This window comes from Poecilia reticulata, linkage group LG15 (genome assembly GCF_000633615.1).
Source record: "Poecilia reticulata strain Guanapo linkage group LG15, Guppy_female_1.0+MT, whole genome shotgun sequence".
Lineage (NCBI taxonomy): Eukaryota > Metazoa > Chordata > Actinopteri > Cyprinodontiformes > Poeciliidae > Poecilia > Poecilia reticulata.
In genome coordinates, this window is record NC_024345.1 from 28,662,059 (window position 1) to 28,676,844 (window position 14,786).

The 14,786-nt window shown below is 38.3% G+C and overlaps 1 long non-coding RNA gene across 1 annotated transcript; it reads left to right on the forward strand.

Annotated features, from left to right (window-relative positions):
* Window positions 1–1,980: 1,980 nt before the first annotated feature.
* LOC103477338 (uncharacterized) lies at window positions 1,981–5,006 on the forward strand. The gene is made up of 2 exons (XR_535628.1): window positions 1,981–2,231; window positions 4,759–5,006. It is a non-coding gene; the product is annotated as an uncharacterized LOC103477338 (long non-coding RNA).
* The last annotated feature ends 9,780 nt before the right edge of the window (window positions 5,007–14,786 follow it).

Sequence of the window (14,786 nt, forward strand, 5' to 3'; positions counted from 1 at the left end):
ACTTCACTAAAGTCCAGTCTGTTACCTAGCAACTTCACCAAAGCCCAGTCTGTTACCTAGCAACTTCACCAAAGCCCAGTCCGTTACCTAGCAACCCAAGCTGGGTTTGGTCAGCCGGTTTTACCGCTGCATGTGCTCTACAGTGGCTGCTGGAAAAGACAAGTGTTTTATTGTTGACTTACAATCCAGAAACCACTTCCTGCATTCTTGTTGGTTGTGCAGAAGGCTCCATTTCTGCTTTTCAAAGATGTACAGTTGTATAATTTGTAAATGTAGAGTTTGGGGGCGTGGCCAAAACTGCTTATTCGAGGCCGAATTGACCCGACTAGAATCTCCTTATCTAAGAATCATTTTGTGCAAAAAATGCAGTGAACGTGTTTTGTATAGACCTATCCCAACCAAGGTCACCATAATAAAACATTATTAATACCAACGGAAATTAAATGTCGTCCTAACTCATATAATCCAAGTAACTTCAAAGAGCCGTTGCAGACGGTGATGCTCTGGGAAGAAAGAATCTCCAGCAGCAGTCAGTCTAGCAACTAATCTATAAAGGCCTCTGTCCGAAGACAGTTGATGTCACGACATGCTGAGAGCTCAATTTTCAGGCAGGAGAGACAATATTTTACAGTTATATGTCCTAGATGACGCCATCAGGGGTTTGCCTCTTTAAATCTCTCTCTGGAAGAGATTGCAAAGCTAAGCAGAAAGATGTTGGAGTAGAGGAAGAGATGGTTTGAATTTCCTCCTTCTCTCGCAGCTTGTCACGGTTATTACATCTTAACAACTATCCGAACGTAAACAATACGAGTAAAAATCCTTCCCAAATAGGTGCCTATGCAAAAAAAGCACCTCTGTCCAGCAGGATGGGTTATTCATTGACATCTCTTAGGAAAGAGGAGTAAACATGCAGTGACACACGTTCAGACTTTATGACAATTCAGCATCAGATGTGTTACACTGATCTACTTCCTGTCATATTACCATAACCTACGATGCAGAAACCGGTAAAATATGAAAAATGTGACTCAGTGAGCCTGTGTGCACACATAAACACTGCGCAGAACCCAACGCCTGTTACAGTGTAAGGAAATAACATGCAAGTCATATTATTCTGGGTGCTCAGTTTCAGGGGTTGTGCATGCACACGTGCCCCGGTGCACACAGGCCTCTGCCTCTGAGTGGCTCCGGCTGGGCCCAGTATGGACACAGAGGAAATTCTTCCCTCCCATTTTCCCGGGACTGAACTGGGAGTGACCTGGTTGGCAGACAGACAGCCCCAATGGAAGGAATGTAACCCAACTCCCCCCACCAGCTCACCCTCCGCGCCCCATCCAGCCAGTAAGCTGGCCCAGCTGTGAGAAAAACATCCAGCATGTGGGGTGAAGAGAGGCTTCTGCATCAGCGTTAGATCAAAATTATTTTCTTGGGGGGGAAACGTGTATGTGTTGTTTGTTGGATTTTTGTCAGATCTTTATGTAAACAGCCCAAGACGTCATGTTACAAAAACAGAAAAAGAACAGAAAAAAGGAACTGAATCTGAGTCTAGAGCAGGGGTGTCAAACTCCAGTCCTCAAGGGCCGCTGTCCCGCAGTTTTTAGATGTGCCACAGGTACAAAACACTGGATTGAAGTGGCCTAATTACCTCCTTCTTGTGTAGATAAGTTCTCCAGAGTCTTGCTGATGACCTAATTATTATAATCAGGTGTGGTGCAGCAGAGGCACATCCAAAAGTTACAGGGCAGTGACCCTTGAGGACTGGAGTTTGACACCTGTGGTCTAGAGGAATGTCAAAGACTAGGGCTGAAACGATTAATCACGATTATTTATGATTAAGCTGATAAATCACAATTAATCGGTTACTGAAATAATTATCAACTAATTTAGTTGACAACGTGACGTTAATGCGTCACGTTCAAAGTATTGACCCTTTGAACGTGACGTCACAGTCTCCAGAACTCCGCCATGATGGATGTCAAAACAACCAATGCGTTACAGATAGCAGACATCTGTAACCTAATATCGCTTTTATTTAGTTGATTTCACTTTAAAAATGGTCGCAGGGTGCTGCGCGGGCGGCTGCACAGACTGACAAGGATGCAAACCAAACTTATTTTATTTTATAACTTTTAATGAGGAAAGATGCGGCAGTGATGGATATCAGCCGTCAACCATAAAGACTGTCAGCCCTCGGTGTAACCGCGGATTTGCAGAGAAACACATTTTACAAGGTAAGAAGATTAACGTTCATATGTTTTATAAGTAAGTATGATTAGAAAGATATTAAATATCGCGTTATGTGGAAGGTGTGTCCAATGATTGGTAACCATGGAGACAATGCCGCACCGTAACCTAACATGCATAAAAAAAAAGGTTAGCATCTCGTCTTTTGTGATTTTAATGCTGCTCCAGCATAAAGGGGAAACACCGTTTATGACATAGTGATATAAATCATGTGGTATGAATTCAGTCAAAGTCGATAATTTGATCAACACGTCAGGAAGGAGGAGGTACGGGTCGGTTTCTAAGCTAGCTGCTTCCAACTTCTGTAAATACCGCCGTCCATGAGCCCCAACCAGGTGTTACGTTCACAGATAAATTAGTTGGACTCAAACAAGTAGAAGCCATGAATAAACTGGCAAAAATAACTTTGGAAAACATTTTCGGCTGTCCTATTCAATACTGTCGTCCCTCACTTCCTATCTCCGTCATGGCGCCTTTAATGATTAAGTGACGTAGTTGCAAAGGGTTAATAAAGAATCAAAAAAGCAACAAAAAAAGCAACGTATTCAGAGCAGGAGTTAAGCCAAAACTGTTCAAAAAATATAAACATTTTGCAGTTAAGATTAAAAACATCTTTGTCTGTAAGCCAAAAACTCCTCGAGTGGCAGTTTTAACTTGGTTCAAATTCACTAGAGGAATGCTATTGCATTTAAGGCAATTAAAAAAATGTATATTTTTTACTTAAAAATAATTTTAATTATTTGTTTATTTGCAGGGCTGCACAGTGGCGCAGTTGGTAGAGCTGTTGCCTTGCAGCAAGAAGGTCCTGGGTTCGATTCCCAGCCCCGGTCTTTCTGCATGGAGTTTGCATGTTCTCCCTGTGCATGGTGGGTTTTCTCCAGGTACTCCGGTTTCCTCCCACMGKTCCAAAAACATGACTGTCAGGATAATTGGCCTCTCCAAATTGCCCCTAGGTGTGAGTGTGTGTGTGCATGGTTGTGTGTCTCTGTGTTGCCCTGCGACAGACTGGCGACCTGTCCAGGGTGACCCCGCCCAAAACGTTAGCTGGAGAGGCACCAGCAACCCTCCCAAGCCAAGAAAATGGATGGATGTTTATTTGCATCTTTCATTGTTTTATATGAACAAAAGGCTTAAAGGGTTCATTTTAAAAAATCTGTAGATTAGACAAAAACGTGTCTGTGTTGTTAGTTGGCCATCAGATTTTTATATGACTGAAGAGCCCATGCTGGCTTATTACAAAAACAGTAAAAGAGCAGAAAAACATTGCTGAATCTGAGTCCAGAGAAATATAAAAGACTAGGGATTAATCACGATTAATTGGATTAATCGTGATTAATTGATTACTCAACCGTCAACTAATTTAGTAATCGATTAATTGTTAACTTTAACATAGACTCAGAAAAAGAAAATTTGCTGATAAAAACAACTGAAAGAACAACTGAAAGAAGTAATACACAAAATACTGTACAATATTTATATTCATCTTGCATTTAAGATGAATAAAACCTTTGTCTACAAATAGGCTTTAGTCAGAACTAGTTGCATAGTTTTAGCTTGATCTGGTTCAAATTTACTAAAATTTACTGTCATTGCATTTTGAGCAATAAAATGCTTATTTTCTCATTTTAAAAAATGAATTATTTTTTTGCATATTTTAATGTATTTCTTATATTGTATAAAAAAGCTTCAGTGTTATGTGAAAAATCTGTAGAACGTACCACTTTTTAAATACGATTAATCATAAATTTTCAATACAATGATAACTAAAATAATTGTTAGTTGCAACACTTAAAAAGGTATACATTTTTCATTTAAGATTAAAACATGTTTTAGCCAAAGCTCATCAAGTTTTATTAGCTACACGCAGTTCAGATTTACTACAGGAATACTGCAATATATTTTAGGCAATAAAATGTTAATTTTCTTATTTTAAAAAGTAATTTAATTATTTGCTATTTGCATATTGTAATGTATTTCTCACATTGTATAAAAATGCTTAAGTAGCTTAATGATAAATCTGCAGAATGTGTCAATTTTTATATGATTAATGAATTAACCTTCAGAATAATCAATAACTAAAATAATCATTTGTTGCAGCCCTTAAAAATATTGACACTTTGCATTAAAACACGTTTGTCGGTAAACAGGTTTTAAACAGAACTGTGATTTTATATTCTGGTCAATAAAATGTTTATTGTTTTGGTTTATTTGTAATCTCAAAATGTATTAGTTTTTTTGGTGGAAATGTACTTTCTACAATGGATAGATAGATGTTATACAAAACAGACCAAACAAAAATGACCAAAAAAATAATGCTTTCAAAGAAAATCTGGATTTTTACTCTAAAGTTTAAGTTGGCATTGTGTCTCTGTCCTGTTTTCTCATCCTTTTCAACCATTACAACTATGATTTGGATGTTTTTCGTCGTTTTGCTTGCTTGATGTGCCTTGACCTGCTCGCCACACCTGCTGCTCAGGTGTTTTACAACCTGAAATCTTCCCGTCTGTCCTGCAGAGTTTGGGCTGGCGCGCTGGATGAAGTGGGAACCATTATGACTCAGCAGCTCCGCCCTGCATGGTACTCTGTGTTCTTTTCTGATGAAACTCAACGCATCTCCAAGGCGATATTACTCCCCACGCTGGGAATCTCATCTCGCCCAGCTAAAGACACGAAGCCAACGCAGACGGGCCGGAGCTGGACAGGTTGTCCCCTGGTGCTGCCCATGCAAAGGCGATAAAACTAAAGCAGCAAAACGCACCGTCGCTTTGTGTGTTCCACTTTAATTTAAGCGTGTCAGCTGGGTTATTGAGTGATTGAGATCACGGTGGCGTGTGGAAGCTTGCCCCGACTGCGGTCTGTGAGATTTGACTGTCTGGCGAGGCAGATTTCTGAGAGCTGTCCTCCTCCAGACTCCCCTCGGCGGTGTCCGCTTTCCCCCTCGACAGTATTTTGCTGGCTCCGCCGGCCTCCTGCGGTCCTCCGGGGCGCTCCTAGACATGATAGCTGGAAGATTATCTACTGTTACACAGGGACGACCTGGAGGAGGGAGGGAGCAGAGCTAAGGTATAATTATCGTCTTTCTACATCTCTCTCCACACCTTGGTTTCCTAACTATGACTCTCATGATCCCTGCGTGACTCAACCAGGCAACCCGAGCAGGACTGGAGTGCTGAACATTGTGGGAAAAGTATCTTCTCTTTCCACAGAACTCAATGTGTTTTATTGGGGTTTTACACAACACATCAGTGCAAATAGTTACTAACTGTGAACTGGAATGAAAATGACCAAACACAAAATCTTACCAAATATTTTCGGTCTATTTTTTTTTGTGTGTGAATAACTTAGTTCACTTTAAATAAGACAAAACTAACTTAGAAGTAACTTTTCAGCAAGATATGAGAGCTAGTTTTAAATCAATAATCCTTAATTTTTTATTTTGAAATTTTTTCACTTCTAAAAGACATTTTCCACATAAATGAATTAATCCTACAGTGAAACTGTAGGGTTAGTTTACCAGTGAGCCTGTTTTAAGGAAATATATATATAAGTACTAGCTCCATTGGCAGATTATTCCTCTTAAATCTTTTTTTCCCATGTTATAAGTGAAATAATCTGCCAGTAGAACTAGAACTGGGTTGCTAGGCGACCGGCTGGGCTTGGCTGGCGTTGCTAGGTAACGATTTTGAAATAAATTGAACAATCTGCTGGTGGAACTAGAACTTTGTCATCAATATTAAGGAATTATTGACTTAAAATAAGTTCCTATATCTTTCTGGAAAGTTACTTGTAAGTTAATTTGTCTTATTTAAAGTGTACTAAGATAATTGCAATAGAAATAAGAAAAAAATAGTTGGTAAATATTTAGTTAAAACATGTCTGTTTTTTATTCAGTAGGTATGAAATCCAGAAATTTAAGAGTAAAAGTAGAAATACTTTATAAGAAAGTTATTCTAGCAAAATAAAACAGTACAAATCCTCCAAAAAGTATTTTTTTCCCAAAAAAAACGTACTAAAGTAATTGTAGCTGGGTAAATGTAACTAGTTACCACCCATCTCTGTTCCTGGGTGTGTTGATGAATCTGTGTAGTCTCAAGTCCAGCGTTTCTTTTAAACACTGTGGTATGTTATTCAACCACATAGATTGCTTAATCTAGATTGTGTAGGTTCTGAAAAAAGTGAGTATTTACATTTTTGCGTAGAGAGAGGGGGCGGCTCGTACGGGGAACATTGTGAGTTCGGTAGGCAGAGCAGAAAGCCTCTCAGTGTTTGAGTCTGCTTGTGGTCGAGTCTTTTCTGCAGCAGGAAATGACCGAACTCGACACAGAGGCTAAAAATAATGCCCGTTGTTAAGGGAGAACAGAGCCAGAGAAGCAGCAGAGTACAGAAAATATTATTTCAATAAAAACCACAAGCCCCAAAAGCGCCCGCCTCTTTTTCAGATGAAAGCCCAGCCTGGAGCGAGGAGGAGGGGGCGTAAAGGTTGGGTGTTGGTGAGAGGGCAGTGCTGGTGGTTCGTTTTTACCTTCTTCCTCTGAATTCCCTCCGTTACCAGAGAAAAAGGCGTGGCCACTTGGATCAGAGCTGCCTGGCAGGTCCGCACTGCAAAAACACAAAGTCTGACCAAGAGTTTTGGTCTGGATTCTAGTGGAAATATCTTAGCACGCTTGAATTAAGACTAAAAGAATTACAAGTAACTTTTCAGTAAAGTACAGAAGCTTGTTTTAAGTCAATAATTCTTGAGTACAGAAGAAAACATTTTTCCCAACCGCAAGAGTAACTTGTGATAATTAGCTTAAATCAAGCGCCCATGTTTTGCTGTAAAGTTGCTTGTAATTTAATCTCACCTTAATTGAAGTGTATCAAGATATTTGCACAAGATACTAGAGAAAAAAAATCCTTAACATTCATGAAAAAGCTCTAGTTCCATTGGCAGATTATTTCACTTATAACATGGGGAAAATGAAATGATCTGCTAGAGGAACTAGTACTTTATCATCAATATTAAGGAATTATTTACTTAAAATAAGGTCCTAAATCTTCCTATAAAGCTACATGCAAGTAGAGCTGCAACTAATGATTATTTAGTAATCAGTTATTTTATCGATTATTCTGACGATTCATCGATTAATTGGATAAGAAAGGCACATTCTGATTTTTCATTTTACCACTTTTAGGTTAGTGGTTAAATGCAAATAGCCACTTTAAATAAGAAAATAAACATTTTATTGCATAAAACAGCATTCCTTTAGAAAATCTGATCCAGGTGAGACTAAAACTACAACTTGATAAAATTTGGCTAAACATTTACATATATGTATATATATATATATATATAGCTTAATTATGGCTCTGGATATGTTGCCTTTTTCAGCAAATTGCCTTTTTTTGAGTCTGTATACTTCAGTTAATGAGTAATCGGTTGCTAAATTAGTCTACAATTATTTCCCTAATTGATTAATCATGATTAATCGTTTCAGCTCTAGTCTTTCAAGTTTCTCTAGACTCAGATTCAGAAACTCTTACTGTTTTTGTGACTAGCAAACAACACACACACGTTTTTTTAAAACTAAATTAGTCTACTGTTATTTTAATAATCGATTAATCACGATTAAGGCGATTAATCGTTTCAGTTCTAGTTGTAAGTTAGGTTCAGGTTCTGTAGGACATCAGCAGTGGAAGCTGGACCAGCAGTCCTTGGTCAGATTTTGTTTCTGCAGTGCACCCCTCCTCTCGCTGCGTAACCTTCGCGCTGCCAGGCTCCACGTACCCCTGGCACTCAGCGGCGCCCGGGCTAAGAATGGAGCGCTCCTCCAGCTCACGCGATGCGGTGTGGCAGAAATTTCCTGCAATAAAAACCGTGATTGGGAAGATCCGAATGAAACCTGCGAGGAAGAAGAGGAGGAGGAGGAGGAGGAAGCTGGGTGGGGAGCGGGACGCCCCCCCAGTTGACCCTGGCTAACCTGCAGCCCCCTCCCCGTTGTAAAACACACGTTTTGGCCTCATCTGTGTTCTCTCACACTCTGTGATTCACCCTCGCCCCCGTTTTCTTGTTTTTTTTGTTTTTTTTCTCTGAATCCTGTTTTCATTTAGCACATGGCAGCGCTCCATCCAACTCCTCAGTTTCCCAAACCAAAAAGCTATTTCCTGATTCCCTCCCTCATTCATGTAATTATTCTGCTGGACTCGGGATCCTGGTGCTGCCTTTTTATTCCCAGCTCAGCCTTTTCTGGATCGAGGTGACATCACAGGCTCAGTGGGGCAAAGGTCACTGGAATCAGGTCAAAGGTCAGGACTGATTCTACTCATAAACAGTTAGTGTGTGAGTCTTGTTTTGTCTGATTAAAAGTACTTTTAAACATATTTTTCATAAAGTTCACATTCCTGTACTAATTCATTTTCTGTTTATTGGTCTGATTCTAGTTATAAATGTCACGTACACTGCAAAAACACAAAATCTTACTAAGTATTTTTGGTCTAGTTTTTAGTGCATATATCTTGGTACACTTGAAATAAGACAAAACTAACTTACTAGTAACCTTGCAGCGAGATAAAGTAGATTATTTTAAGTAAATAATTCCTTAATATTGATGAAAATTTACTAATTCCACTGGCAGATTATTTAATTTTATAGGAAATAATCTGCCAGTCGAACTAGTACTTTCCTTAAGAAATTATTTACTCAAAACAAGCTCCTATGTCTTACTGAAAAGTTAGTTTTGTCTTGAAATATGACATTTGCACTAAAACTAGATTAAATACTTGGTAGGATTTCGTGTTCTTGCAGTGTATATTAAAATATTAAAAATACCTTTTATAATCTATAAAAGTTCCAGTTCCACTGAGATTATTTTTCTTATATAAGTGAAATAATCTGCCATTGGAGCAAATCATTTTTCATCAATATTAAGAAATTATTGACTCCTATATCTTGCTGTAAAGTTACTTGTAAGTTAGTAAACTTGAAACGAGACAAAAATAAGATATTTGCACTAGAAACTAGACCAAAGTGTATTTTTGCATTGTATCGATTAATCGATTACTAAATTGGTTGACATTTATTTCAAGAATCGATTAATCGATTCAGTCCTAGTTGACTCGTATCATTTCTATTGTTTTCCCTTCAAGGAGAAATTTCAAGCCAGCACAAGTTGACTGTAAAAAGTCGTAGCTCAAACATAAAAAAAGAAACATGTACATATTTATGAGTGGTAAAAATTAATTTGAAGCACTTAAAGCATCAGTGCTAGCCACTGCACTGACAATTATGTTTATCACCCAAAATGTAGATAAAATACTTTGAGTGTCTGTGGTTTTAACCAAACCCGACGTGTAGCAGCTCGATGGATGTGAAAACTTTAGCAACGCTTCGTTTTCAGCCTGACCACAGTCAGATTTTCAGTATTTCAGGTTAAAATGATGAGGTCAAAGGGCGAGAACATGAGCTTAGCACGCAATGATTCACCGCTCGGTTACATGTTAACAGTCACGTGGTTAATGTGTTGAAGGCTGTTGGTGAGGACTGTGGTGATCACTCCATAAATGACCACATTGTTCCCACACACACACACMCMCACACACACACACACMCMCACACACACACACACACACACACACACACACACACACACWCACACTCACACATTTAACTGTTTATACAACGCTGATTCCAAAACTCTCTGGTAAAAGAAGAACTTGTTTGTTTTTGGGGCTCATTTTAGCAGAGTTTACGTTTTGGTCTTTTCGTCATCTGCTAATGACGAAAAGACATGAATGTGATTAAAACGCTCAGCATGTTCTTCTTTATCCCCATAAAACAAAACAAGTCACAAACTGCTGCAGAGCAGTGACACAAACCTCACCGCAGGTGGATCATTAAACCTAAAATCATGTCTAAACTTTCAGATTAAATGGTGTCGGTTAAGAGCTGCAGATTTTGGTATTTTGTAGGTCAAATGAAAGTAATTCATGCAATTAAAATAACATTTTTCCAGATCAATTTCAATTTTTTAATATATATTTATTTTTGGTTAAAATAAATTTGTTCTTCATTCAGTGAAGTTACTCACAGAGGCTAAAGTTTCCAGAAAGTTTACACACGTAATAAAATTAAGTAAAAGTAAAAAGTAAAAATACTCCTAAAAGTAATTTTTTTCCCAAAAAAGTTACTCAAGTAAATGAAATTAGTTACTGTCCAACTGTTATTGAGGATGAACACCATTAACTAGCTGCTGTTTTCAAATGTTGCTTGTGCGTCAGATTTATGGTTGTACCAGAAACGAATGCATACAAAGGTTCCACCCAGAACTTTGTTATGTAGAGAAAAAAATCTTTTCAATTGATTAATCAAAGTTAAATTCAAGTTACGTTACTAAAAGAAGTGATGCTGTTTGTAAAATAAATTACTCCTCTCTGTTTTCTGTCTGATAACCTGGAATACGAAGAGAAGTTACCACTTTGGACATGCAAAACTTTTTATATTACTAATTATATAAACAAGAAAAGCCAAAATCAAACATTATTTTGAGCTTTCATAACTATTTATCCAGGCTATTCTTTAAATTACTTTATACATGTGTAAAAATTACAGGCATTTTTAAAGTAATACCAAATATTATCAAGATGAATTGAGGAATGTTGCTTTAGCAGCAGCTTTGCTCCTAAAATCTGATAAGATTTGCTTTGCGTTTCTGCAAGTTTATTGTGTTTCTGTTCAAGATGCTGGAAGAAACTGGGTGGGATGTAAAAGTCACTTAGCCTCATCGTTAACAGGAATGAAAACAAACTGGTAGACTGAGGGATAACCTCGGTGATCTTTACCAGTACTTACTTTTCTTATCAGCAGCCAAACGTCTTCAGTTTACAGTCAGTAGCAGACAAAGCACAGACTTGTGTCAGCTTCTTCTGGAAAAACTGGTTAGATAAGAGCGAAGTGGCGGGGCTGGGATCAGCGGATGCCCCTGAGCTAGTTCTCCGACACAGAGGAGTTACTCAATGGCCTGTGGTTTTCCTGGGCAGCTCCCATGCAGGATGTGAAGCCGAGCTTTGTTGAGAAACAAGCAGAGAGTGCCAAGGACTTTTTTTTTTTCTCTCTTCCACTGAACAAAGATTACAAGAAACAGCAGCTAAATTTACTCTCTGCAAAATTCCAGAAAAGTTTGCATGACAGTACCGGTTCTGAGTGAAGCAAAGGGAGGAAAAGAGCGAAAGGTTGAGGCACCATCATCCGGATCAAAGACGCTCAGATGCAGAGGAGGGCAGAGTGCCCAAGAGTATAAGAGTATTTGGTAAAAACTCTACTCAAGTTATCAATCATTCAATAATTAAAATTACATCATCAAACTAACCAAAACGTAAAATAAAGTGGAAATTTTGGTATTTTAAAGACGAAAATTACAATAATTCATGCAAACAACAAAAAATCAAGCAAGAGAAAAAGTTTCCAAATCAGTTTCTGTCAATAAAAAACTTATGAAACTTGAACAAAAACTGCAGGTGTGTGTCTGAGTTTCTGGTGAAAATATGTTTGTTTTTCATTCAGTGGGTAGAAAATCCAGACATTTTATTCAAGTAAGAGTAGAAATACTTCATAATAAAATTACTCAAGTAAAAGTAAAAAGCTCAAATATTCCTAAAAGTAGTTTTTTTCAAGAAACATTACTGAAGTAAATGTAACTGAGTAAATGTACCGAGTTACTGCCCAGCTCTGCTCGTCTGTTATGTTTAGGTTGGTGGTGCAGTCTCTGCTAGACATAATAAAACATGTCAGCTGCATGTAAACAGCATATGTGGACTGAGGGAGTGGATATGCCAGGGAAAATATACATCAACACGTTAACGGGTCGCCTGGGTGGGTCGTCCTGGTGCAGCAGCTGTGAGTCAGCAGGGGGCCGAGCAGAAAGGGGCTGCTGTGACAGCGGAGAGGCGGTTCAGTCCCAGCGCCCCAGTTATCCTGGAAGAGGCCCCAGGGCCCAGATAAAGAGCCTTCAGGCTCCTCTGCGGTCGCTCTGAGCTGATTCACGCTTCTGGGAAAGCTGAGTCAAAGAGAAACCGCAGAGGAGGCCTCCTTCCTTTCCCCGTTGTTTCACACGCTGAGCTGAAGGAGCGTTAGTAAGGCTGCGTTCACACCGCAGGCCTTAATGCTCAACTACAACTTTTCTTTTTGTGAAATCAGATTTTTTTTTAACATGGTTGTTCATTTGTACGTGATCTCCAGTGTGAACTGCAAAGAGTGTTTTCCCAACCGCCATAAAGAAGAAGAAGAAGAAGAAGAAGTAGTTCTCAGATTTTGTAAACATGGATGCTAACGGTGGAGCATATCTTACGATTGTGAAATTGCTGTCCGATCGGAGCCGGTGCATTAACAGCTTAATCCTCATTACCATCCACCATGGTTGCCGTTTTTCTTCCCGCTTGCCCACATCAGGACGCAGAACAGTGACCTTTGTCGAGTATCGATGACGTTCAGATTGGATGAATGAGACCTGGACGTTCAGATTCAGGTCACATTTAAAAACATCAGATATGTATCGGATATCCAAGCAGCCTCTGTTGTTCAGACCGTCATGAAAAGATCAGATGCAGGTTGCAATAAGGCAAAAAAAATGGATTTGGGTCACTTCAGGCTGCAGTGTGAACACAGACTAAATTATGAGAATTAAGTCAAAATGTTAGATCAAAGAATGTTCATGAAATCAAGGAACTCATGAGCAACCCTCACCATCTTCTTCCTGAGACTGTCTTCAGTCAGAGGCTTCTGCAGATTCGTTTGAATACAGACTGCTACAGGAGATCTTGCCTGCCAACAGTCATCAATAATGACCAGGAATTTGAATTCATGTGAGCTACAGCAACATTTAAGTTCTCGTTTTGATATATAAAGTATTTTTGAATTGAAGAAAGTTGTAAAATTACAAAACAATTTTTTAAAATGGGATCAAATTATTGATTATCATATCTAAAAAAAATCTACATTCAACAGATTTTTTATTTAGCTTTGTAAGGCTTTATATACAATGTTATAAATAAATTTAACCAAGTAAAGAAATACAATTTCTTTTTTGAATAATAAAGATTTCATTGCCTAAAATGCAATGACATAAATCTGAACCAGATGAAGCTAAAAATGCCACTTGAGGACTTTTGGCTAAAATGTATCTACAAACAAGGGTGTTTTTATCTTAAATGCAAAAAGTACGTATTTTTGTACAGCTTTGGCTTAATTACAGCTCTGATTACGGTTTTTTGAGCAAATGTTGTTTTTTTTTAGCCTGCATACGCCAGTTAATGATTAATCGATTCCTGAATTAGCTAGTTATTTCAACCAGATTGATTATTTAAGCTCTATTTGCTACTTGGAGATCTGACACGACCAAATCGTCTGGTCTGTGATTCTTTATCCAAAACATTCGGTCGCTTGCTGAATTGTTTCAAAGTGCTGCAACTGATAATAATTTGATGCTAATGTACTAAAAGATTAACTGTGTTCTTATTTTTAAGAACATTCCTCATTTAATGCTCCAGTTATTTTTCATGGAGGAGTTCTCATAAAATTACTACTTTATTTTGCAACCTTTATCTGCTAATATTATGACTTCATCCTGGCAATATTAGTCTGTCAAGAATGAAAACACTCGTAGCTTCACCGTCTGTTTTTTGGGTAGCATGAAAGAAAACAAACTTCTGTCCAGAAGATAATGTACAAATGTTGGAACTGATCAATCAAAGCCATTTGAGTGTTTTCAGCTGCTGAGCTAACTACCAGACAGAAGTGGATTTATTTAAATTCATTTTCTAAACCATTTTTATCCTTCAGCAGTAAATTACATGGTAAAATTTGCATTTGGATGATTTTGTACTTCCATTTAAGTTTCTACAGAAAAAAAAAAAAGTCCACGTCCTTAAAAAAAACAAACAAAAAAATATCAATCAAAGGTTTTTGGTATCTGGAAAATTTGCTGTTTCAAAAACCTCTAGAATGTAAAGCAACAAATCAGCAGGCACTGCCCGTTACCTAGCAACCCCAGCAGAACTCTGCTGTCCCCTAGCAACCCAACTTGAGCTCCAGGACATTTGGTCAGCTGGTTTTACTGCTGTATATTTTTTACAATGGCTGCTGGAAAAGGCAGGTGTTTTGTCTTTTCCAGAAACCATTTGCTGCATTCTTGTTGGTTGTGTAGGATGCTCTACTAATGCTTTTCAAAGATGTGTGGTTGTTTAATTGTGCGTCTTTTTGCAGCCATTTTTAATTGGGAGTGTAAATGTTGAGTTGGGGGCGTGGCCAGAAGCAGCTTATTTTAATTTAAAGTGACAAGACGTCCTAAAACAGCTCACTCTAGAAGTGGCCAGATTAAATTCTCATTATCCAAGACTAATTTTGTTTTTAATAGTCCATAGACCTATCCTAGCATGTCACCTGGCACAACAGGTCACCTTTAGCTAACATGAATACAGTGTGAGCTACTGTTGCACTGTGCAGCCTGTGGTGGAAACCCCTATTTCTAAATTCAATTAATTACAGAGTGACCAGTACTTCCAGCACCAGT